The sequence below is a fragment of the Erpetoichthys calabaricus genome, chromosome 17, assembly GCF_900747795.2.
Source record: "Erpetoichthys calabaricus chromosome 17, fErpCal1.3, whole genome shotgun sequence".
In the NCBI taxonomy this organism is placed as follows: Eukaryota; Metazoa; Chordata; class Cladistia; order Polypteriformes; family Polypteridae; genus Erpetoichthys; species Erpetoichthys calabaricus.
In genome coordinates, this window is record NC_041410.2 from 73,157,763 (window position 1) to 73,182,638 (window position 24,876).

The 24,876-nt window shown below is 37.2% G+C and overlaps 1 protein-coding gene across 1 annotated transcript in view; it reads left to right on the forward strand.

The window, feature by feature from the left end:
• LOC114667491 (tetratricopeptide repeat protein 23-like) overlaps positions 1–24,876 on the forward strand; it is a 106,058-nt gene that overhangs the window by 16,570 nt on the left and 64,612 nt on the right. The window lies entirely within an intron of this gene.

Genomic DNA, 24,876 nt, shown 5'->3' on the forward strand with positions numbered 1-24,876 from the left:
TAGATTACCTTGCCTTGTCTTGTGAACATGACAATTCTGAATAGATTTTCAATAATGAAAAGAAATTGACCCTTCACATAAAACTCTTTCCAATTGAAGAACAATGTCATATATTCTTACTCATTAAGTCTCACACATTTATCGTTACTCATACTGTGGGACATATCCTGGGCAAAATCCTACTTGGGGGAATCCGGGGCTATACGTTTTGGAGATATGTGAAGCTTATATGTCATTGGAATACATTTTTTGTAATGCTGTCCTACTGGAACATTCCTAGCAGTTGTTAACTTTTTGGATATTTCATTATGTTTTTAATGATTAATCGCATCTTCATTTACTTTCTTCGTTAGAATTGGAAGATTGATACAATAAATCTTTTAAAATATTTCAATTTTATTTGTTGAAATATATAATGTTTACTATAATAAAATATTGATATCAACAAAAGTAGGGTAAAAACATAATGTGCTTGGTTTCTGGTTTTATATTTGTGCTTTCCATTACAACATATCTGGTATGGCAAAACACTCCCGATATCGCTGAATATTTCTGTACCCTTACTCTTCACTTCTGAGTTTTCACTAAGAGTGCTGGTTAGTAATCTTTCCGTCAGAGCTTTGAAAAACAAGCTACTATTTGTCCATTGGCTCTTTTAAAATTTTGAAATTTGTCCAAGTGCATTTGGGCTCTTTGGCAGATGACCATTTGAATAAGACTGATGTTTTCAGGTGCATCATTTGGAGAGTGTAATTAATTACTAAGTGTATGCAACATTGATATACTGTACTGCATAAGCGGGCCTATGGTGGGAGACCTTCACATAACAACTCCCTCTACAGCTCATCAAAAAATCAGCCTGCTGGTTGGATGGTCTGGGGAAATAAGGTCAGTTTCTTTTCATTAGGACAGTAGATTGATAGGAAATACTAGTCTTTCACAATAAAGAAAAAAGGACATATCCCTGTTTATATTTGTAGCAGTAATACAAAGAAAAACAAAAAATGAAGCCCATCATTATCAGGCACTGCAAGACAGCAATAATAAGATGAAAAACCTTATTAATCGCCAGTCTTCATGATTATAAGAATTATAATTGAGACAAAAATAATTGAATAGTAGAAACTCTGCTGTTAAGTAAAACAAGAACTTTGTGTTAAAGTATTGGAAACTCAGCCTTGATTTATTTCTGGAGCCGATGATGCAGTCGTTAGCGCAGCAGGCAGATGATTGTAAAGCTTTGGGTGCCCCATAGCTAAAAGTTATGCTGTATCACTTATAGTAATTTAATTACTGGTCTATTTAGCAAAGGTGCAGACAACTTATTGTTTATTTATTTATTGTTGTTAATATTGGATGTCGGTGGGTAGTACTGTTGTCTCATGTACCTAGTGTCCTGGTTTTGATTACAACATCCAGTTGCTGTCTGTGTGGAGGCTGCACATTCTTTGTGCCTATTTGAGTTTCATTCCACCTCTTCAAAGACCTGCTAATTGGACCGATTAACAGTTCCAGATTGGCTCAGTATGGGCGTGTGCATGAGTGGGTACTGTCTCAGAAGTAACGTCACTGAACCCCTTTATAGTAGGGAAAGAAAATCATCAGTAGTTGAAATCATGAAGGAAGAAAGCTTTTGTTCAGGACCATATATCAGCCAAGGCATCTAAATTTGTTGTTCTGAGGCCTTGGTACGAGTTACTTAGCACAGGCTAATTTCAGAACTGAGTCTACATTTGTGGAATGTGGCCAATAACTGCACTCAAATTTGTCAAGTGCCATTTTGAATTTGGAAATAAAAGAACTTCTGATCCACTGTTGATAATCAGGTTTATAGAATATTAAAGATAAGGACAAATGTGATCCTTTAATGTCTGTATAGTTTTGTCAAAAAAAGTAAAAGAGTCTTTTCTAATTGTGTAGTGTGCAATTTGGCAAAGATCCAGGGATTGTTGTTTAAGGAAGAAATACATTTTTCTTTGAGTGCAAATAATTATTTTGGCTCAGCAGAATATTTTTGGAAAAATTACAGCTTTCCCTAAATGTTTTAGATGATTCAAGCCATTAAAGTTACAAGCTTTGTGAAGGTTTATTTCCATTAAATTCTGTCAGGTAGCCATATGACATTGGTTATAGTCTATGTAAAGGTTATGGAGTATTGTAAGCCATTTTGTGGTGTCTAGCTGTAATTGTAAAAAGAAAATGGTATTTACTGTATAAGGCAAATACAAAACAAACCTTAGTTCAGAATATGTATTGCATTCAGATAAATGTATAACTCTCAAAATGATGGGATTTAATAGCACCATAATGGCTATGTAGTTATACATTTTTTCTCTCTTCCAATCCTCTGCTACACATCACAATGTAAAAATTAATTTACTGTACCATTATAATAAAATACATTGGGCAACATTAAAAGAGACTGATGAAATATTGTTGGATTATTAAATATAGGTCTGTACCATTGGAGTAAGAGTTATTCTCAAAATATACTTTTTTTTTGGAAACAGCAGAGGGAGCTCTGTCACTACAGCTGCAGCAAATATTTCTGTATTTATTCTTTGACAGTTCAAATTAGTACTGGTATATAGCAGAAACCCTTGTTAGTTCACCCTATATTAATTTAAATAACTGTTATTTTTAAACCCTAGAAAGGCACTGTACATCATGAATTTGTGCAGTTTAGACATGAAGAGCAGCGTTAGTGACCTAAGCACTGGATTGTAAAGAGTGCTGGTTTAGTCCCAATGATTCATTCACTGACACTTAACCTGCTTGTGGAAACACTACTCTATATAAGTACTGTTGCCAGCAAAGAACCTTAGGATTGTTTTCGTTATTGAAAGGCAGCATATAAAGTATTTGTGTTCTTATTTATTTATATATAATTTATAAAGTTAAGTAAGCCCCAAATAATATGTGCAGTTCTGTTAGTAAATAACACAAGAAAAATCAAAAAATTGTATTCCTCTGTGTTGTGTTTAGCCAAGTTATATTAAATATGATAAACTGATATAAGAGGTGTGCCCTCTCAAGGCAAATCTCTGAAAAATGTACAGGATTTTTGTTCATTGAGAAGTAGAGGCCTGTCTTCAGGAAACAAGTCAGATGGACCAAATGGCTCCCTGCATTTTATCAGTTTTGCTGCATTCTCTAATTGGTCGTCACACTGAAATTCTTTTCCTCTCTCCACTCCCCATAGGTTCCTACGATATGAGGCAACCTCTTAAAATAGCTATAAATAATCTGACTTTTAGTTTCATGAAAAAGCATTATTTTAGATATAATTTGCAGAAGTAAGATGATAAGTATTTCAGTATCTACATGTGCTTCCTCATGACATGTATATTTTCTCAATATATTACAGCCATGGCAACTTATGATTGTCAGGGCTCCTCTTGTGCGTGTGAATGAAAATAATTAAGGATAAAAAAGAAACAAAGGCAGAAGTGCACTGCCTCATTTCAGATGTAATACCTTTTGCAATATTAAAGCATTGTATTTTTAACACAATAGCAACACTTCAGAAATAACTAATAAACAGTTAAAATAAAACTTTCTACAGCATGAAGAAAATGGAAATGGAGACTCTGTTTCACAGGATTTTTATCTTTTTGCATAAGATAATAATGCAGCATTTTTGAAAGGGAAAGAGCTCTTTAGTCTGACATATGAGCATTCTGGTTGCTACTTATTTATTATTAATAATAAGCAAGGAACTGGCTTCCTGACTAGAATAAAGTTAATGTGGGCTAAATTTATGAACAGTAAGATAATAGCATTTAGCACCGAGCAGTTTCAATATATAACTGCATAATTTGTTTCTGGCTGTCATACACATACGCAGTTATTTTTCAGTCTTAGAAGCTGGTAGCATGTTAACAGTTCAACTTTAGTACATTGTAAAAAGCCGCTTTCTTCTCTTTTCTAAGATTTACTCTAATAAGATCTTGGATTGTGATCTGAGTAAAAAAACATACTTTTGGACCAGTCAATATTTTATTAATGATTTTTTTTTATTAGAAATATCATACAAATTATATCCTTAAAGTGACATTGGGCATTGTTGTTGGAAGTTCTGAATCCTGGTAAATACAAAGCAGCATGAGCAGGAGTTGATAACCCAATGCATTGTTTATGTTTTACTTAAATTATTCTACCCAGACACAAGTTGGGATGGCAATTTACAGATAAAGGTCTATTGTACTCAAAATTAAATTTAACTATGCTGTGAAAGTGCTGTAGAACAAAGTGACCTTGCCCACTTTTTCCTTTAGCATGGTAAATGAGACTTCCAACTATATCTCACAGGAATGGGAGCAGAAATCTGGGACTACACAGTTAATGTAAACTTTCATCTCCACCCAATTAAATTTTAGCAAGCAAATAAAAATATACTGTTAGTCTGTGGGAACTGCTAGAGTTGTCTTCTTTTGTTATTCAAGGTGACCCCAACATCTGTCTCAAAATTTGTTGCAATCCAATGATGCCCGTGTTAGTGCATTCAATCTGATCTAGGCCTCGTTAGCAAGTACAAGTCGTCACTCACAATATTGTGCCTTTATATGCCTGGAAACTTGATTAGAAATGTCTCACCTTTGTTTTATAACTGACTCTCTGCATGTTCTTAAAGGCTAGGCTTAGCTTCCTCTGTAGCAGACTCCCTATCTCTATTTTCTAGGACATGGCCCTGCACAAAAGACTTGAGCACCACTTGTCATAAGGGAAGCGTCCATACCTTAACAGTGCAGAACAATGAGTTGGTGAAACACAGAGTCCAGCCCTGTTGAAGAAAATGAATGCAAGGGAGACTGTAGGCAAAAGCAACAGGCTGAATGGCCTGTTTTGTTCTAATGTCCATCCATCCATTTTCCAACCCGCTGAATCCGAACACAGGGTCACGGGGGTCTGCTGGAGCCAATCCCAGCCAACACAGGGCACAAGGCAGGAACCAATCCTGGGCAGGGTGCCAACCCACCGCAGGACACACACAAACACACCCACACACCAAGCACACACTAGGGCCAATTTAGAATCTCCAATCCACCTAACCTGCATGTCTTTGGACTGTGGGAGGAAACCGGAGCACCCGGAGGAAACCCACGCAGACACGGGGAGAACATGCAAACTCCACGCAGGGAGGACCCGGGAATCGAACCCAGGTCCCCAGGTGTCACAACTGCAAGGCAGCAGCGCTACCCACTGCGCCACCGTGCCGCCCGTTTTGTTCTAATGTTCTAATGTAAATTACAAGATGCAGTGAAAAGTAGACAACAAAAACACAAAGCATGTTCTCCTTGAAATTGTACTAGTGAATCTCTTAATGGTCTCTAGAGAACTCAGAATAAATCATCACCCTCAGTCCTTGATACAACAGAAACCAGAAAAAAGTTAAGTATTATTACCGCTCTATACCTGTGGGTCAGGGGCAATTATGGCTCTCAGCCTTATACTTTAAGTAAAGGTCAGTGACTATCATTTTTATTTCTGGCTATTTATGTGAATAAAGCTGAAAGTGGGAATGTATGAGTTTTGTGTAAATCTTAACATTTTTATAACTAGTAAGAATGAGTATAAGGGAATAACTAATACAGTCCTGCTTCATGTGTTTTGAATTAACTTATGCAAAGAATGTAACAAGGAAAGTAAATTGTGTGTGTTTTTTTTTGTTTTCTTTTTACTTAACTTGTATCTGACAGAATGAACATCAAATCCACCCCAGCACTATTACAAAAGTGTGCACATGACTGACTAGGCAAAGAACAAGAGGGCAAAATGGCAGTATAGACAGGAGGCCAGCTTAAGGCAATAAAAAAAAATAAAAATACAAAATGAATTGAAAGTAAGCAAAATAATTGCATAGTACATAGTTGGAATAATAACAGTATATACATACTCTGGGTGTAACACTGACCATCGAAGGAGAGAGGACAAGTTTTCTCCTTTTCTCTTTCAATTTTTGAAGTTAGTTTTGCCTTTTAACCAAGTTGATATTTGTACAGTAATGCTTATAGTTATCTAAATGTTTCATTGCAGTTCTTCATATATTTTTCAGATTACTCTTTCAAATGTGGTCATTTAATATTGCTCCTCTTTATTGTCAAATTGGATAAATAGATGTTTAAAGAAACATGCTTTGCCTTATGGAAGGGCTATTATTATTGTATTTAATGATCATTTGATAGTTGAGTTTTTTTCTCCCTTGATTATAATGATGTTGTAGTATTCTGGATTCATACCTTGTCAGTAGCTGTTTAATTTGTTAGTGCCAGGTTAACTGACTTTGGGGGCAAGCTTTGGCCAATTTCCAGAAAACTGGGATGAATGTATTTTGAAGAGATATATAATTCTTCATACAAAAATAGGCAAAATACACTTTATATGGCCAAGGTGGCACAGTGGCACAATAGAAGTGCTGCTGCCTCACAATCAGGAGATGGGGGTTTGCATCCCTGGTACTCCCTGTGTGGAGTTTGCATGTTCTCTCTGTGTCCACATGGGTTACCAGCGGGTGCGCTGGTTTCCTCCTACTATGCAGAAACATACAGGCTTAGTGAATTGCCTTTGCTAAATTAGCCCGCTTATGTGTCTATGTGTGTTCGCCCTGCTGTGGGCTGGTACACTGTCCAGGTGGTATTCCTCCTATTGCTCCTGATGAGTCAGCAGCTGCCCTGTGACCCTGCACTGGTAAACAGCTTAAGAAAATGGATTGATGAATGTATGCAGCCATTTTTGGTGTGTACTGTATAATTATATTTGGTATTTTTAATAGGGTATTGTATGGAATTTTCAGTGACCTTTTATGTCTGTACATTTAATATTCTTTACTTTTACTGCCAAAAATCATGGGAATGAAATCCTATGTCAGTTTGATTTTGTGGAAAATACTATAAATCAACAAGTCAAAATAATCTTTGTTGACCTCATTTATGTCACTCTATTTGGGTTTAGGGTGGAAGGGGGGGGGTTGACGGTGGGCGAGTGAAGCGAGCAGGGGGCAGAGCCCCCCTAGTTTTTTAAAAGAAAACTGAGTACTTAATGGTTTTAATCATGAAATAGGACTGGAGCAGCAAATCTCATCAACATTTGTTATTATTATCCATGAAATGCAAGCAGCTTGCATATTTGTATCAATAATTGCACGTTATTATTACTGCCCAATAAAAGATGAATTCTGTGTTTCTGTTTGTAGATTTCACAAGGCATTGTTCAAACATTGCTGATTAATAAAAGTAACTTTCAGTCTTACGACACCTGGCCTTTTTTTCCTCGTCATTTTGAATGCTGCACATCTTAACATAACAGTGCATTCTGACAGCTTAAAATAATCACCATAGGTAACCTCTCATCTTGAAAAGGCAGCATTCTTAAAGCTGGTGAGTTAGTTTTACTAGAAGCACTGTCTTTATTATTGGTGGTGCTTTTTATTTTTCCATGGAGACAGCCATGAGTGCTGCTTCCAGCTGGGTCAAGCTGTTATATGTCCTGAGGGGGAGGCAGAGGAAATGGGATGTCACAAGCCTCAGAATTATATATTTATTAACTTGCATATTTTTTATTATAATAATCCCTTGTGTATGCAACAGCCTTTTCATAAAGTGAGATAATAATGTTTTATGTTCAACGTACTGTGTTACAGCAATGAAAGTTTTATACAGGTTCAAAAACAGTATTTTTTATATTCTTTAACATATGCATTTATAGTTGTAAATTCTATATTTTATGCACAATTATGAGTACATTTTACCTTTTTCCTGCCATATATTCCAGTCTAAAGTATTGTGATTTTTGAGTCTTTAAATTAGGCAGAATCAATTTCGGTTATAATTTTATATCTTTATTACCATGTTGACTTTATTGTTGTTTGTTGGTGTTATTTTTGTGATTATGGTGACGTGTGGAATATCATTATCACAATGGCAAAGTAGATTCAGAAAGTATCCAGATCCCTTCACTTTCTGGATACTTTCATTGTGTTGACATTTTAATTTTAAATTGATAAATTTGCCATTTTTAGCCATCTGTCTACACACAACATTTTTACAAGAAAGTATTTATATGATTAAAAACCTTTGTTTACACCAATATCAGCCAAATACAACACAAAAACTATTAGGTACTTCAGGGATTTTTCTCCAAAAGGCTGGATTTTACTGTACAAAACCAAGACATTTCCTGATGCATAACCCTGGAATCAATTTTCTTTGGTGCCTCGATCTGTCAGCTGTCATTGTACCAACTATAGATGTCCTATCCCATAGCATTGCAAAGGTATACTGTTTGTCAGAAGGTTGTCCTTCTGTTTGCAAACATAGTGTCCCTTTTCAGAAACATTTATTCTCTTGCACCTAAGCAATGTCACAAAACAACTGTAATATTTATATTTTTTATTCTTTAGAAAAAATATACACATACAAACAAAACACTTTATATCATTCTGAAGCAACTTCTCACTGCTACTGTTGCTATCGAGAACAAAATTGATTTTGCCGTCGTGTTCGGGATTCCGCAATCAGCCTTGTCAACTGTATTAACCCAAAGAATGCAATGTGTTGTGATTCTATTATAGCAAAATTCCTGTTTATAACAATTTTTTTTATTCAGTCTTGAGCACTTTGTGACCTGTTTAATGTGTGAGAAGAAATAACTTTGACTTGAAAATGCCAAACATCTCCTTTAAACTCATTAAAATTCCTAAGTAATATTTGTTTCTAAGGAAAAAGACTTTTTAAATGTAAACTGTTATCAGAGAACAAAATATAAAGTTATATATGATCTCATCTCAAACTAAAAAATGTTTTTGAGCACATTACACCCATTCTAGCTTCTCTTCACTGGTTACCAGTACAAGCTGATTTTAAAGTTCTTCTTTTAACTGCACCTCCTTACTTAGCTGAGCTAATTACACTGTACACTCCTCTTTGCTCTCTTAATGCTGGTCTTTTGCTCATTCCCTCACTTATGAAAAAATCAATTGGTCAAAGAGCATTTGCCTATCATGCACCTTTCATTTTAATTGCAAGGGTTGTGCCCAAGTTTCGTACCGATGTTAAAAATCTTCTGCCGCCAGGTGGGACCTTTAGTTTGTTATGTGAGTTTTCCATTTCACAAAGTGCACACTCGCAGTCACACTCTTTGCATAAAATACTCCATCTCTGTTGCACCCAATTATTATTTTGTCTGGCTATGTTCTTTATTACTTCGGCCCAAGCATTATCAATTATTTTTTCTGTACTGCCATCAGGGACTGTTAGTTTAAAGCAAGAGTTCCCAAACTTTTTTCAGCCGCAGACCCCTTTACCAAAAACTTTTAAAACCGTCGACCCCCTAATTACATGCAATGGTTTTTCATATCCGCACTTGCTTTGATATGTTCGATAAGACAATGAACAGACATGTTTGTGCTACATGTATTTTCATGCATTCTTACGTGTGACTCTTTTAATGACACATTTTACCTTTTCGTTCTCATATTTGGTATGTAATGTGTTTTTTTTTTAAATGATTTTACTTCTTAATTAGGTACCTATTGGAATCATAGATATTTTGAAGTAACAAACAAATAGCAGTAGTAAGGGGGTCTATTTTTGCTGTCGTTGACCCCCAAATTTTTTCATTGAAACTATCGACCCCTAGAAAGTTCAAATCGACCCCAGGGGGTCAATATCGACCACTTTGGGAACTCTTGGTTTAAAGTATAACTTGATCTATACTAATGGAGTTAGACATTTTGTTCTGAAGTGTCCCTTCTACCAAAACATTTGTTATGTCTTTCCATAAGCTTACTATTATGTCCTATAATGTTGAAACCTAGAGTGTACTGTGTAATATTAAAAAAACAACCAATAATGCTTAAATTGGATTGACTCTGACTTGTAACATTGCCAATGTGGTGATAGTCACTAATATAGTACTAAAGGTAATAGTTGTCATATCTGATCAACTATAGGAGGTATGTTCTGGGCACAGTCCAGATTACAAACAGCCATTAATCCTTAAAGGTGCCATTGTCCTCTTCTCACATCAAGTGTCAGTGTGCCTATAGGATGAATTAATTCTAAAAATGTTTACCCCTACACAGTGTTTTTGCACCAGATGCTGACCACGTTTAGCTAATCACATTTTCTAAAGTATTTGCTATTGTATTATTTATTCCCTTTGGTGTACAAGTAAAATCCAATAACAAATTAATTTCAGAATAAGCTTGCACTAACTCAATTAATAAAAACAATAGTTATAAATATTCAATATGTAGTACTAGGGTGTTGTACCATGTTAGCCATTATGAATGTAGAGAAAGGCCAAGCAAAATGACACCTTTTATTGGCTAACTAAAAAGATTACAATATGCAAGCTTTCGAGGCAACTCAGGCCCCTTCTTCAGGCAAGATGTAATCATTGAAGAAGGGGCCTGACTTGCCTCGATAGTTTGCATATTGTAATCTTTTTAGTTAGCCAATAAAAGGTGTCATTTTGCTTGGTTTTTCTCAATATTCAATATGTAAATGTTTCTTGTGTAAAGAGTTTAATTGCCTTGTTGTACTTGCGGATAATTAACTTTTCTTCCTGTATCACACTTCACTCCATGGCTCCAATCCTCTTTGAAAGACTTTGCTATAGAATTTGCTAGTCAGGTCTTGGGTTCCAGTACTTCAAAGCAAACTATATTAATATCTAAAACTGTTGATCCAGTGTGGATCTTTTTGAATAACACATAATACCTTAAACTCTGAGATGGCTTATTTTCATTAGGGACCTGTGATCTCTTAACCTGAAACTCGAGTACATTGCTATAAATGATGGTTCACTTGTCAGTTGGTTAATGGCTTGATCCAGTTTCAATCACTTTTTTATTTTTTGAGGTTGAGGTTGGGAGCATGCACTGATGCAGCACATTGTTGCACTTACCACATGACGAGCCACCTCAGAATCCACAATCAGGACCCAAGCACAGCCGTGCAATGGGTGACACCTCAGCAGCACACTACTTTGAATCGAATAGAACAGTGTGAGGTTTTTTTTTTTTACAGTGGCTGGAGTGCCAATCCTGCCACCAACCCCAGAGTTTTCCCTACAAGTTGGAGGACCTGCCTGCAGGGCTGGATGCAGGTGCCAACAACAATAATAGATAAGAACATATCAATACACACTTGCATAACATAGAAGTACAAGTAATAGAAGAAGTAGATTCCTTATATAGAGATTCAATCTTTAGTCTCTAAAGAAAAGTCAGATGCTATGGTCAGGGATGACATAAAAAAATCCTCTAGAGGCCAGATGCTGAGGCAGAGTTGTTCACTTTCCATGGCCAGCTTCTGCAGCAATCTAGTGCACAGTATGCTTTTTATTTATTTGTTTTTTTCACTATAATATTATGTTGTGCTGTTAGCATTCTTTTTCAGTCTGGGAATGAACTTTATTGTTTTTTCCATGTAACATCATGCTCAACTGAATGTCCAGAATATTTAGAACCGTGCTGTTTAATTGTAAAGTAAATAGTTATTTCATTTGTAAGATTCTCCAGGTTATGAAAATAGATACCTTTTTTGTGTATAGCATTTCATAATAATCACTATTTTCACTTTAAGACAGGAAAAAATGCAAAAATGAAATTTTCCATTAATTCAGTCACAACTTGTTCAATTTCCAAAGCCACCTGGGCCTGCAGTACTGAACCTCTCTTCTAACTCTTAATGGAGGGATTTTCCCACACAGGAAAAAGCATGATGAGTCAGAATCCTAAATAATGAATGTGTGCTGTTCTTAGGATCTCTTTTTCTTTTTTACTGTTACAAATGTATTAATCTTCGCTGTACAGTTGTGTTTAATGGAGGCAGAGTTTAACCAAATATTCTGCATAAGAAGGGCACCAAAGTGTATGAAATCGCATACTTATGGGACACTCAAGCTGCAGGGACTTGGTGTTCTTGAATCAGTAGATCTTCTAGATAGAGAGTGGCAAAGAGCAACTTTAATGACTAAGTCACTGGATTACAAACCATATGTATTATAAAAAGAAATCCTGTCCCCTGTCCTGATAGTCTACGATATGTGATCTTTCTCGGAAGATAATTTAAAGACCCAAGAGACGAAAGAGACCTGCCACGGTGCGTCTCACGGGAACATAGAATGAGAGTCTTGCAAGACACACCCGACTTACAAGCAATATCAAAAAAAAACAAATCAGTAGTGTAAAGGCAGTCATGCAGTACACACAGCTCCAGGGCTCTCAGTGTATATAAAGTGTATAAGGTCAATACGGTAGAAATGAAATGAATAGGGTAGAAATGAAATGTCAACGATTAAACGAAGAAGAAAGAAAAGCATGGAGAAAAGAGACTCAAATGCGTTGGACAGAAAAAAGAGCAAAAAAGAATAATCGAGGTGCAAATTCAGAAAATAAGGAAAGTAATTATCAGCCCGGAACAAGTGGAATTGAAAAAAAAGCACGTCCAATCCGGCTCAGAATTAAAAGACAGTGAGTAAAAGACAAAGTAGAACTTCATAGAGATGTTTACAAACGTTGGCGCTAAACACATGCAGAGCAGGTTAGAGACTATGAAACCAGGGAAATTAGAAAGGCTCAAAAAAAAAAAAACGTTGGCGCTGTACACATGTGAAGAAAGTTATAGGATATGAAAGTAGGAAAATTAGAAAATATAAAAAAGTAAAGATCGCAGTAGCGCAAACAAACAAACTGCCTCATTTAACTATGCACGAGTCTAACTTTGGTTTTGCACAATAATTACTACACTATTGCACCTTAACACTTAATTCTACTTTATTCACATAATTTTACTTATTTATTATGTTCTACTATACTGTTATCTTTCGATCTATGACTTTTTATTAACATAACTGATATTCTTCTAACTTTGCACAGTTTTTGATAAGCGGGTCAGGATGTATTTCACTGCGTGTTGTCCTGTATAACTATGCATGTGACAAATAAAGAATCTTGAGAATTTCAAAAACGGAGTTTACCGCACATGCATTTATTGGTTACTTTGTTAGTGTATATATATTTATCTGTCTGCTTATTTAAAAACCTAAATTTATCCCAGGAGTCAAAAACGTTCTGTCTAGCCCGTGTACAAAAACCTAGACAAAAGCTGGGGTATCACCTTGGTAACCCCATGTACTTTTGGAACTGTGAGAGGAAAATAGCACGACTTTACAGACAGGAGTCCAATGCAGAGCTCTACTTACTTTGTTACTTGGTAAAAAAAAATGATTAACTGCTGATGATGTAAATTGTTTTGTCTGTGCTGAAATTCCAAACAGAGAAACCTATCCTGACGTCATTAAAAAGATTCAGCATATTGGGACTCGCAAGATTACAAATATTTTTTTTACAGAAGTTCTGAAATAAAAGTGAAACTAATGAAATAGCAACAATTAAAAGAAAAAGAAATCTTTAAAAGTGTGTATCCGGAAAACCAAACACGGGGGTTAGCGAGCAAAGTGAGCAGGGGGCGAAGCCCCCTAGTTTTTAAAAAATTTTTATTCAGTCTCCACCTTTGAGTAAGTGACCCTGAGTTAATTGTTTTACCTGAGTGTGCTCCAGGTTAATATATATAAACTATTCTATAGTATATTTCTGCATTTACAAGTATTTTAATATGTTTTCTGTGGTATTAAGGGTACTTTAAAATAGTAAAGTGTATTGGATTAGAATGTGAAATTTTAATGTATTTAATTTGTAGTGTGTTTTCAATTGAATTGCACCAAAGATCATATTTAAAAGTTCAGCTTCCTGTCTTGTCTCATTGCTTTCAACACTGAAGATCCACTGGTCACTGGCAGGAAACATGTGCAAGTTGAAATGCCACGAAGACTAAAGGATGTGCTAGAAAATGTTAGCCTTCTGTAATGTCGACAGATGCACGTCTCCTTACTTTAGAAGTACTTTGTTGCATCTTTAAGGAAGAAATCATTGCCCTGGTATAGTTTTGTTTTCATTCAGATCTTTGTTTGGAGAACATTAACTGACACTATGTTTTGGTCTGATATTGAGGTGCATAGCAGACCTGTGGTCCGTAGCATTGCTGTGACATTTGAAGGTTTCAGCCTTTTATTTTGCACACACACAGGTTGTGGAAATATGCAGATTTAGCCTGACATAAGTCGTCCTTTTATGTTTATTAATTATATGGTTCTCATTTGCACTTGGTGATGTGATGGAATGTTTTGCTCTTCCTCCACCCAGCATTGCATCTCAGTAGTTTTTCCACCACTTCTGGTCAAAGTTATTGAATGCAAAGAGTGCAGTGCTGTAAAGAAATGAAAACAAGAGGCACACATGTAGGCTGTCAAAACATGCCATTGTAGCCTGCAGTAAAGCATTGTATAAAGTAAACAGCACAAAACATAAAATTGTATTCCTTTCACTTTTATTCTGGAGAAAAAATGATGGTGGCTTCTTCTGGATCATTTCTTAATTTGTCCTGAAAAAGTGCCATCTTGCCTATAATTTGATTTTGCAGTTCATATGCTTCCAGATGCCCAGTCTTTCGTTTCAGATTCAGCCATGTCAGAAGTTTCTAATAACATCAACAAATCTGCAGTAGAGGGGATGGCTTCTTTTGAAGTTATCTTTTCTTATTTCACTATTGTCATTATTTAGTAAAGGAGTCTACAATTAGAGAGCTCTAGTGACTGTGATTTTTCATTCTGAGAAATTCTTGCTAGTCAGAGAGATCAGAGAAAGTTTTATTTAAATAGATCAGTTTGTCAGATTATAGACAGCTATAGAAACAGGTGTTGTTTAATTTTAGAGTCATTTCTCTTCTGTTGCCTCCTCTCTGCCCAGCTAACTGCCAGTTAATGATTAAGTAGTGTGGCAGATGGCCGGGGCCCTTAACCAGCTGGGACGCCCTGACAATGAAAGGACCGGAGGAGCGAGTTTTTTAAGACATTTTCTCCTTCGGACCAATAGAGAGCAGCCCCCTTGGCTTACAGTGGGGCCACGGGTTTGGAGCATGGAAGCTCAACCCTGCTGGGGCCTGTGGCCACCGCCTGGGGGCCCCTTCTATTGGTCCAGGGGAGAAAATGTCCTGAAAAAGCTCTCTCCGCTGGTCCTTCCATTGTGGCTTGGTGTAGGCCCTAGCCGTCCCCCACAGTGCAAATTGCAAATAAGCCACCAGCGCAGTTTTCGGACTTGATGTGTGCTCATTATAATGAAGCTGATTTAATAAAGTATTGAAAAACAAAAAAGGAGAGAAAATATGGTGGGTTAAAGGGTACCAATCCTCTCAGTTTACAAAACATTATGTACTTGTAAAATTAAATATAGACCATTAGGAATGTTTGTCACAATAAAATTAAAAGCAAGTATGAGACATCTACAATATGTATACAATGTGAACCAATAATTATGACAAGTGCTTTCTAAATAATTAATTAGTTCGAAGAAAAAAATGTAAACTACTGTAGCACAACAAGAAGTGAGTTAGAGACCAATGGTGTATGAAAAGAATTTCTTTAAGGAAAACTAGATGTGAATTTTTTTTTTCACTTTATTATTTTTTTTTCTGTTGATTTAATTTTAAAGTATGCAGTTGTAACTATTGTTAAAGATGTAAGTCATCATACATTAATTCAAAACTATTTTATTTTTAGAAAACAATCTTATTTATTGGTAAAATATTTAATTTGCTTAATGTCAGCCTTATTTTACACCCCCTTCAGATAAGCTGTTTGAAATTCTTACTGATGACTGAAGTTGTTGGTTTTCACTACTCATTATAATTCATAATCTGACCAAAAAATAAAAACCACCTACATCAGGAAAGACTATAACATAAATATGTATTTTCTCTTTGTTTTGACTGTCTTGCAAAGCATTCTGGTGGCCAAATCAGCTTGAAATATATTTTACCACTGATGTCTGAGCCATTTTAAGATTGTGACGGATGATGGAAGCTCAGACAGAAACAACGGGAGTCTGCAAGACTAAAACAAACAGTCATGTTCCCAGAAATATCTCTGACAGAGCAGAAGGGTGGGAGAGAGAGTCTAGCAAGTAGAACATGGAAAAAAAGCTGTCCACGCTCATCCCTGCATTTTTTCAAATGCTATCAATTTAATGAGGGTCATCATTTTTAGCATAGTGTGTGTGATTACTTGGATGAATATCCAATATAGGTATTTTACATATTAGGTTTATGAGGACAAGCACTGAGAAAGACAAATAGTACAAATCTTATAAAAGAAGCAACTGACAGTTATTTCAAAATTAATATTATTAAGTGACTGATATTTTTCTCTTAAAAATATAGCTGTTGGGCAGCAAGGTGGGGCAGTGGGTAGCGCTGCTGCCTCGCAGTTGGGAGACCTGGGGACCTGGGTTCGCTTCCCGGGTCCTCCCTGCGTGGAGTTTGCATGTTCTCCCCGTGTCTGCGTGGGTTTCCTCCGGGCGCTCCGGTTTCCTCCCACAGTCCAAAGACATGCAGGTTAGGTGGATTGGTGATTCTAAATTGGCCCTAGTGTGTGCTTGGTGTGTGGGTGTGTTTGTGTGTGTCCTGCGGTGGGTTGGCACCCTGCCCGGGATTGTTTCCTGTGTTGGCTGGGATTGGCTCCAGCAGACCCCCATGACCCTGTGTTCGGATTCAGCGGGTTGGATAATGAATGAATGAACATAGCTGTCAAAATTGACTGGTTCCTTTAGTTTAGTTTTCCCTTTGAAGAAAATCAGTGACCTTGCTTCACTAAACCTTATAGTTCCCAACAATAATCAAATAGAATACCACTAATTTTATCAGTCAGTCCATCGCCTGTTTTGTATTGTGTAGTGCTCCATTTATAAGCTACAGTATGGTATCCCATGACCCTGGATTCATGGAGGGTCGTTTTGTCATTTTAATTCTCACATTCCCATTGTAAAGTCTTTTATATTATGTTCAATATACAGTACATAACTGCGGCTAATGTGTGACGGCAGAATAATTAAGTCTGTAAAACAGGTACACTTTAAAAAGTGTCAAGTTCAGATTTTGGTATCAAATGAGCGTTTCTTTAACCTAGATTTAAATGTCCGAACTAAATGAACTATATTCTTGTTTACAATAATTTTTAAAATTATAATGAAATATGGCAGCACGGTGGCGCAGTGGGTAGTGCTGCTGCTTCGCAGTTAGGAGACCTGGGTTCGCTTCCCGGGTCCTCCCTGCGTGGAGTTTGCATGTTCTCCCCGTGTCTGCGTGGGTTTCCTCCGGGTGCTCCGGTTTCCTCCCACAGTCCGAAGACATGCAGGTTAGGTGGATTGGCAATCCTAAATTGTCCCTGGTGTGTGTGTGTGCCTTGTGGTGGGCTGGCGCCCTGCCCGGGGTTTGTTTCCTGCCTTGCACCCCGTGTTGGCTGGGATTGGCTTCAGCAGACCCTCGTGACCCTGTAGTTAGGATATAGCGGGATGGATAATGAAATATGTGAAACTGCTTTAAGACATCATTTAAATAAGTCAAAAATACAGTAAATAGACTGAAATGTTATTGTGGATAATCCTAGAACATACAGTATTTAATCTAAAACAAAAAATTATTCATTCAGTAGTTGCTATCAAAAAGACACTGATGTACTGGTCTTCTTAGAAAATGGTGGTTCAGCCAGAAAGTTTAGGCCTTCTTGATTATTTTCTAAAAGGCTTATTACCATTGTGGGAAACAGCCCGGACACAGACAGGCAGACACCGATGGTTCAAACCCAAACACACATTTATTCATATTCTTCTATTTACAAGTGTACCACGCACAACCCAGTGCCCCAGCACCAAGCACCCTCAGTCCAGGCCTCTTCCTATAATGCCTCTCTTTACCGCCTCCTCTCCTCTCCTCCAAGCTCTGTCCACTTCCACCCGACTCCAGCTGATGAATGGAAGGAAGCGGCCCCTTTTATGTTCACCCAGACGTGCTCCAGGTGCCTCCAGATGAGCTTCCTGTGGCACTTCCTGGTGTGGCAGAAGTGCCGCACGAGCACCCAGAAGCGCCCTGGGTTTCCCTGGTAATCCGTCCGCCAGCCCCTCCGGGTGTGGCAGAAGTGCTGACATCCAACGCTTTTCAGGCATCTGGGCACCCCCTGGCAGTGACCGCGGGCCCCTATAGGGTTGAGCTTCCATGCTCTGTTCCCATGGTCCCCATACCAACCAGGGCGGCTGCCCCCTCGTGGTCTGGAGGAGGCGTAATCTCTCTTCCGGTCCTTCCAGGCGTCCCAGTTGGGTACTGCCCCCAGCCGCTTTGCCACACCATAGAGTGGGAACTTGTGAAAGAAAACCTTTGAAACCTAGGTCTTTCCACTACTTTTCTTTCTTTCTTTCTTTCTTTCTTTCTTTCTTTCTTTCTTTCTTTCTTTCTTTCTTTCTTTCTTTCTTTCTTTCTTTCTTTCTTTCTTTCTTCAAAATATTTTACGCTTTATAATTTAAAACATTTTGTTGTTATACACACTTGCACTTCAGAACAGTTTTAAAAAGCATTCACACAAGAAATGCAGCAAATATATTGTTGTGTGTACACAGGCCATGAATGTTAGATACTGTAAGCAAGATGGCTGAATTTCCTTGGGAAAATGATGTACATTACTAATCATAGATGGTGCTCTGTTTTGTATATTTTCATAAGTTAAAAACAAATGTAAGTACCTTGTAGTAGCTTGTCTCAAGGAACATAGCAATGCACTAACTTGTGGATATAAGTATACAAAAATACATAAACATTGGCTTCTTCTAAGTTTTGATTTATATAGAACATACACAATGGTGATTTTTTTATTTTCAATCTTGATTTTTTTTAGATTTTGTACATTTATTAATAGATGTGCCTTTCAAAAGGTCATAGGGCACCTGAAAGCATCATTCTTTTAGAGAGAATTTTGACACCCATGTCCATTTCTCTTGAAAATTCTTTCTAACATATATAATTTACCAAACTACCTCTTGTTATACCAAAGCCTAAAATTTGTGTATGTTCCTGCAACTGGTTGATCTTCTCTACTGGGGTTATGATAACCCCTTCATCTTTTAACAACCTGCAATTAGGAATTTCAAAAATTGAGTACCATGTTCCCTGCTAAGCAAACAACAGTACAATAGATAAAAGAAGATATTTAGGGAATTAGACATGTATTGTAACATTCTCTCTAGCCGCTTTTTGTCCTTAGCAAAAATGCTACCATATCAAAACAGTGACGGTGAAGTTTTAAGCACTATAAATAACTTCTACCCATCTATTTTTGAAACCTCCTATTTGCATGGACACAGGAAGCTAGAGCCTGTCATCCCAGCAGTATCTGGCACATGGCAGGAATAAGCTCTCGACTGCAAATGATCTGAATTCTAGACACGCTTGCACATGCACACACATCCATTTGCATATAGTGGACCAATTTAGAATCACCAAACAACTTTTGGCATATGCAAATAAATGCAATAAAGAAGGCTTAATATTATTAGCCTTAATATTGAATTCTTCATTTTGAAAGATCATTATATTTAAGTTTTAATATATAAATGTGCCCTTGATACTGAATCTTAAAATATCTAAAAATGAAATTGAAATGATAATCCAATTATAACAGCCAAAAGAGCTGATTTTTTTTTAGAACTTTTACATTATTAATGTGTGCCTCATCAGTGTGGGGTAATGACTTATCTGTTATGAGATTTTTTCATTTAAGGATTCAGAAATTTCAAGTTAAGGTTGTTATACTCGCTAATTATGCCGCAAAAGAGTGACCATATGTTACATGTTGATTAGTACATGCAAATAAAAACTTCACACTTCCCCATCCTTGTGACATTAATGACTCTATAAACCTGTAAATTACTTGTTTTCTATGTCCCCTTCCTTTTCCTGTAAACCTTGGAGCATAGTTTCAATTTATTTTATTACAGACGTACCATGATTGCCATGTTTTAGAAAGATTTTCTAGGGCTGTGTACTTTATTTCTTCATTGAAGTTGTGTTTTGGTTAAATACTCCACATGTATTTTGTCTTCCTGGTTTTTTTTCTCTATATACCTGTTAGATGTGCTAGTCTTTTTCTCATATTTTGAAGAGGATTTACGTTACGCTAATATTTTTGTTAATCATTTTTCAACTTATCACTATATGTTCTGTGGCAAAACTATATGTGTAAGTGAATATATGGAAAAGTGAGTCATGTACACTATGGATCTACCTTGCAAGATAAATAGTGGAAGCAGTTATCTTGGCAGAATATTGTTTTAATATTTATTAAATATGACGTTTTCATTTGACTATGTGAGGAATTATAAAGGAAGAATTTCCTCAAGTGTCAAACCCATCAGTCTTGTTAAACTTTTTTTCAGTATTTTATGAACAAGCTTGAACCTGGGCAAAACAAAATCCGGTAGTGTGTAAGATCACAGTGAACAGAATGTTGAAATCCCCTCATAGGGCTTTCAAAGGAAAATTGTTCAGCAAGTGTAAACTCTTACAGTAGTATTTGGGTTAATACATCCATCCATCCATCCATTTTCCGACCCGCTGAATCCAAACACAGGGTCACAGGGGTCTGCTGGAGCCAATCTCAGCCAACACAGGGCACAAGGCAGGGAACCAATCCCGGGCAGGGTGCCAACCCACCGCAGGGGTTAATACATTAACTATAAACATACTAATCAATTTAGAAAATATTTTCAGTGTGTATGTATGTGTTATTGGTGATTCTAAATTGGCCCTAGTGTGTGCTTGGTGTGTGGGTGTGTTTGTGTGTGTCCTGCGGTGGGTTGGCACCCTGCCCGGGATTGGTTCCCTGCCTTGTGCCCTGTGTTGGCTGGGATTGGCTCCAGCAGACCCCCGTGACCCTGTCTTCGGATTCAGCGGGTTGGAAAATGGATGGATGGATGGATGTATGTGTTAGTGAATATTGTGTGTGTTTCTGTAAGAGTATACAGTTGTGCTTGAAAGTTTGTGAACCCTTTAGAATTTTCTATATTTCTGCATAAATATGACCTAAAACATCATCAGATTTTCACTCAAGTCCTAAAAGTAGATAAAGAGAAACCAGTTAAACAAATGAGACAAAAATATTATACTTGGTCATTTATTTATTAAGGAAAATGATCGAATATTACATATTTGTGAGTGGCAAAAGTATGTGAACCTTTGTTTCAGTATCTGGTGTGACCCCGCTTTGCAGAAATAACTGCAACTAAACGTTTCCGGTAACTGTTGATCAGTCCTGCACACCGGCTTGGAGGAATTTTGTCCCATTCCTCCGTACAGAACAGCTTCAACTCTGGGATGTTGCTGGGTTTCCTCACATTAACTGCTCGCTTCAGGTCCTTCCACAACATTTCAATTGGATTAAGGTCAGGACTTTGACTTGGCCATTCCAAAACATTAACTTTATTCTTCTTTAACCATTCTTTGGTAGAATGACTTGTATGCTTAGGGTCATTGTCTTGCTGCATGACCCACCTTCTCTTGAGATTCAGTTCATGGACAGATGTCCTGACATTTTCCTTTAGAATTCTCTGATATAATTCAGAATTCATTGTTCCATCAATGAAGGCAAGCTGTCCTGGACCAGACGCAGCAAAACAGGCCCAAACCATGATACTACCACCACCATGTTTTACAGATGGGATAAGGTTCTTATGCTGGAATGCAGTGTTTTCCTTTCTCCAAACATAATGCTTTTCATTTAAACCAAAAAGTTCTATTTTAGTCTCATTCGTCCACAAAACATTCTTCCAATAGCCTTCTGGTTTGTCCACGTGATCTTTAGCAAACTGCAGACGAGCAGCAATGTTTTTTTGGAGAGCAGTGGCTTTCTCCTTGCAACCCTGCCATGCACACCATTGTTGTTCAGTGTTCTCCTGTTGGTGGACTCATGAACATGAACATGAACATCAGCCAATGTGAGAGAGGCCTTCAGTTGCTTAGAAGTTACCCTGGGGTCTTTTGTGACCTCGCCGACTATTACACGCCTTGCTCTTGGAGTGATCTTTGTTGGTCAACCACTCCTGGGGAGGGTAACAATGGTCATGAATTTCCTCCATTTGTGCACAATCTGTCTGACTGTGGATTGGTGGAGTTCAAACTCTTTAGAGATGGTTTTGTAACCTTTTCCAGCCTGATGAGCATCAACAACTCTTTTTCTGAGGTCCTCAGAAATCTCCTTTGTTCGTGCCATGATACACTTCCACAAACGTGTTGTGAAGAGCAGACTTTGATAGATCCCTGTTCTTTAAATAACACAGGGTGCCCCCTCAAACCTGATTGTCATCCCATTGATTGAAAACACTGGACTTTAATTTCACCTTCAAACTAACTGCTAATCCTAGAGGTTCACATACTTTTGCCTCTCACAAATATGTAATATTCGATCATTTTCCTCAATAAATAAATGACCAAGTATAATATTTTTGTCTCATTTGTTTAACTGGTTTATCTGTATCTATTTTTAGGACTTGAGTGAAAATCTGATGTTGTTTTAGGTCATATTTATGCAGAAATATAGAAAATTCTAAAGGGTTCACAAACATTCAAGCACAACTGTATATCTAAAATGTTATTTGTTTTTGTCAGTGTGCAGTGCAACAGCTTCTCTTTACTGGTTAATGAGGTTTAGTTTGTTGTGGACATAATTTTTGTTATCAAACCAGACCAAGGATGGTGGCAGTTTTTGCAAGAGCAGTACACTCAGCAGTACACTTTTTCAAAGAAAGCAAATGATTTTAAAATATTGTATTTTGGATGAACTACAGGTGGATCTCGGGTATGGTATTTTCTTTTTTAATTCCCAAGTGCTGGGTATGCATCGTGAATAAAGTGACACCCTAACTACAGTATGTGACCACTATCCTATGACAATACTGTTTAATTTTCAGTTTTATATAGTGCTCTATATTGTCTTGATTTTCTTTGTTTTAAGTTTTATCTTTTATTCATTTCCCTTCTAATGTTATTGTTACTTTGAGAACTAAACGTGAAGTATAATTCCAGTGTAATGGTTACATAAGACTATAAAATGTGAAATATACAATTGTGTTTTACTTTCAGTTGAATTATCACCGCATTAGTGCCAGCAAAGCACACTGACAGCTTATTGTGAAAGATGAATTATAATATCTTAATTTATGAACACTAATATCATTAGCTACCTTCTAAACTCTACTGTTTTATTTTTTTTTTGCGATTTATGGGTGATGAGATAAGTAAAATCCTGAAAATATAAGTGGTTTAGGAGACATCCGGGTCGTGATCCTGAGGTAAAACCTTTTATCTAGATGTTGTTTGGGCTTCTAGGGCAGGAGTGAGAATGCCTCAACAATTTAGCAGTGGCCAAATCGAAATGGGAGTACTTTAGAGAGGCAAGGATACGTGGTGTTTTATGAGGGAAGGTACCAGATTTTAAATAGCCGTCTGTTTTCACTAGTACTCCATGAGGTTTTGTTTTACTTTATATTTCAAAAAATAAATAAAGAGCAGTAGATCATCTTGAGACTTTGTGAATGGGGTGATTGCAAGTAGATGGATAGTAGTAATAATAATAATAATAATCCATCCATCCATTATCCAACCCGTTGAATCCGAACACAGGGTCACGGGGGTCTGCTGGAGCCAATCCCAGCCAACACAGGGCACAAGGCAGGAACCAATCCCAGGCAGGGTGCCAACCCACTGCAGTAATAATAATAATAATATATTTTTTTTATATAGCACCTTTCCCATGCTCAAGTCTAGTCTAAGGACAAAAACATTTCAGAAGATTTCAGCCATAAAGTACTGACATTAATCAGCAGGGACATTTTATATTGCCAGACAGTCATGACAGAATGTTAGCAACAGCCAAAAAGTGCTTTGAGGAAACTACATCAAAATAAGTGTGACATGTTCCTTTGTATTTAGTCATCTATATATATAAAATCCCTATGTGCGTCCAGGTGTCCGTGTGTGGGTGTCTTCTGGCGAAGTGCACATGCGCGGGGCACGGTGCGATGCGCGATATTACTGTCAGAGAAAGTTAGAGGCATTTTACGGAAATACAAACCAGTATTACTGCGAGAGGAAATTAAAGGTACACAATACAGTGACGCATATTACAGCCACATACAAGCCAGTATTACTGTCAGAGGAGATTAAAGGCATATTACCGACGCGCACGCCTGCATTACCGCCAGAGAAAATTAAAGGTATATTATGGATGTACAAGCCAGCGAACGTACAAGACGGTATCCTTCAATAAGGGCGCTCACAAAAAGGCGAGCCTCAAAAGGGCGACCTCAGTTGGGCGCCGCGAATAAAGGCGCACGTAAATAAAGATTTGCACCGTTGTTGCTCTTCACATATTCCAGAGCCATTTGAACTAAATTATCTACGAACGCCTTTATTCGCCTCGCTCAATTGAGGTCGCCCTTTTGAAGCTCGCCTTTTTGTGCGCGCCCTTATTGAATAGAGCCGTACAAGACAGTATTACTGTCACAGAAAATTAAAGACACACAATACACGGCGGCAGCCCACGAAGAACGGTCAGCTCAGCAAGTAAACATCAACAAAAGAAAGGCTGAAAGAAAGAAAAATACAACCAACAAAAAGAATGAGGTCAAAGTCCCTTGCCATTTAATATAGACTGTTCCTACTAATGTTTATGTACTACTGTTCTAGTGCCCGTTATTGTAACGGGCTAAGTGACTAGTACTGTATAATTTTCAAAAATAAATGTATTTTTAATCATGATCATAGCCACTTAATAGTAATAGAGAAAACAGTTAAAGGCATCACAGTTTTCTGAGCTGCATATGGAAGAATTGTGTACTGTCATTGTGACACCATGGTTCACTTTTTGCTTATCTATGATGTTTTGTACATTCTCCCTGTATCCAAGTGGATTTTTGTCTTGGGTACTCTGGTAATC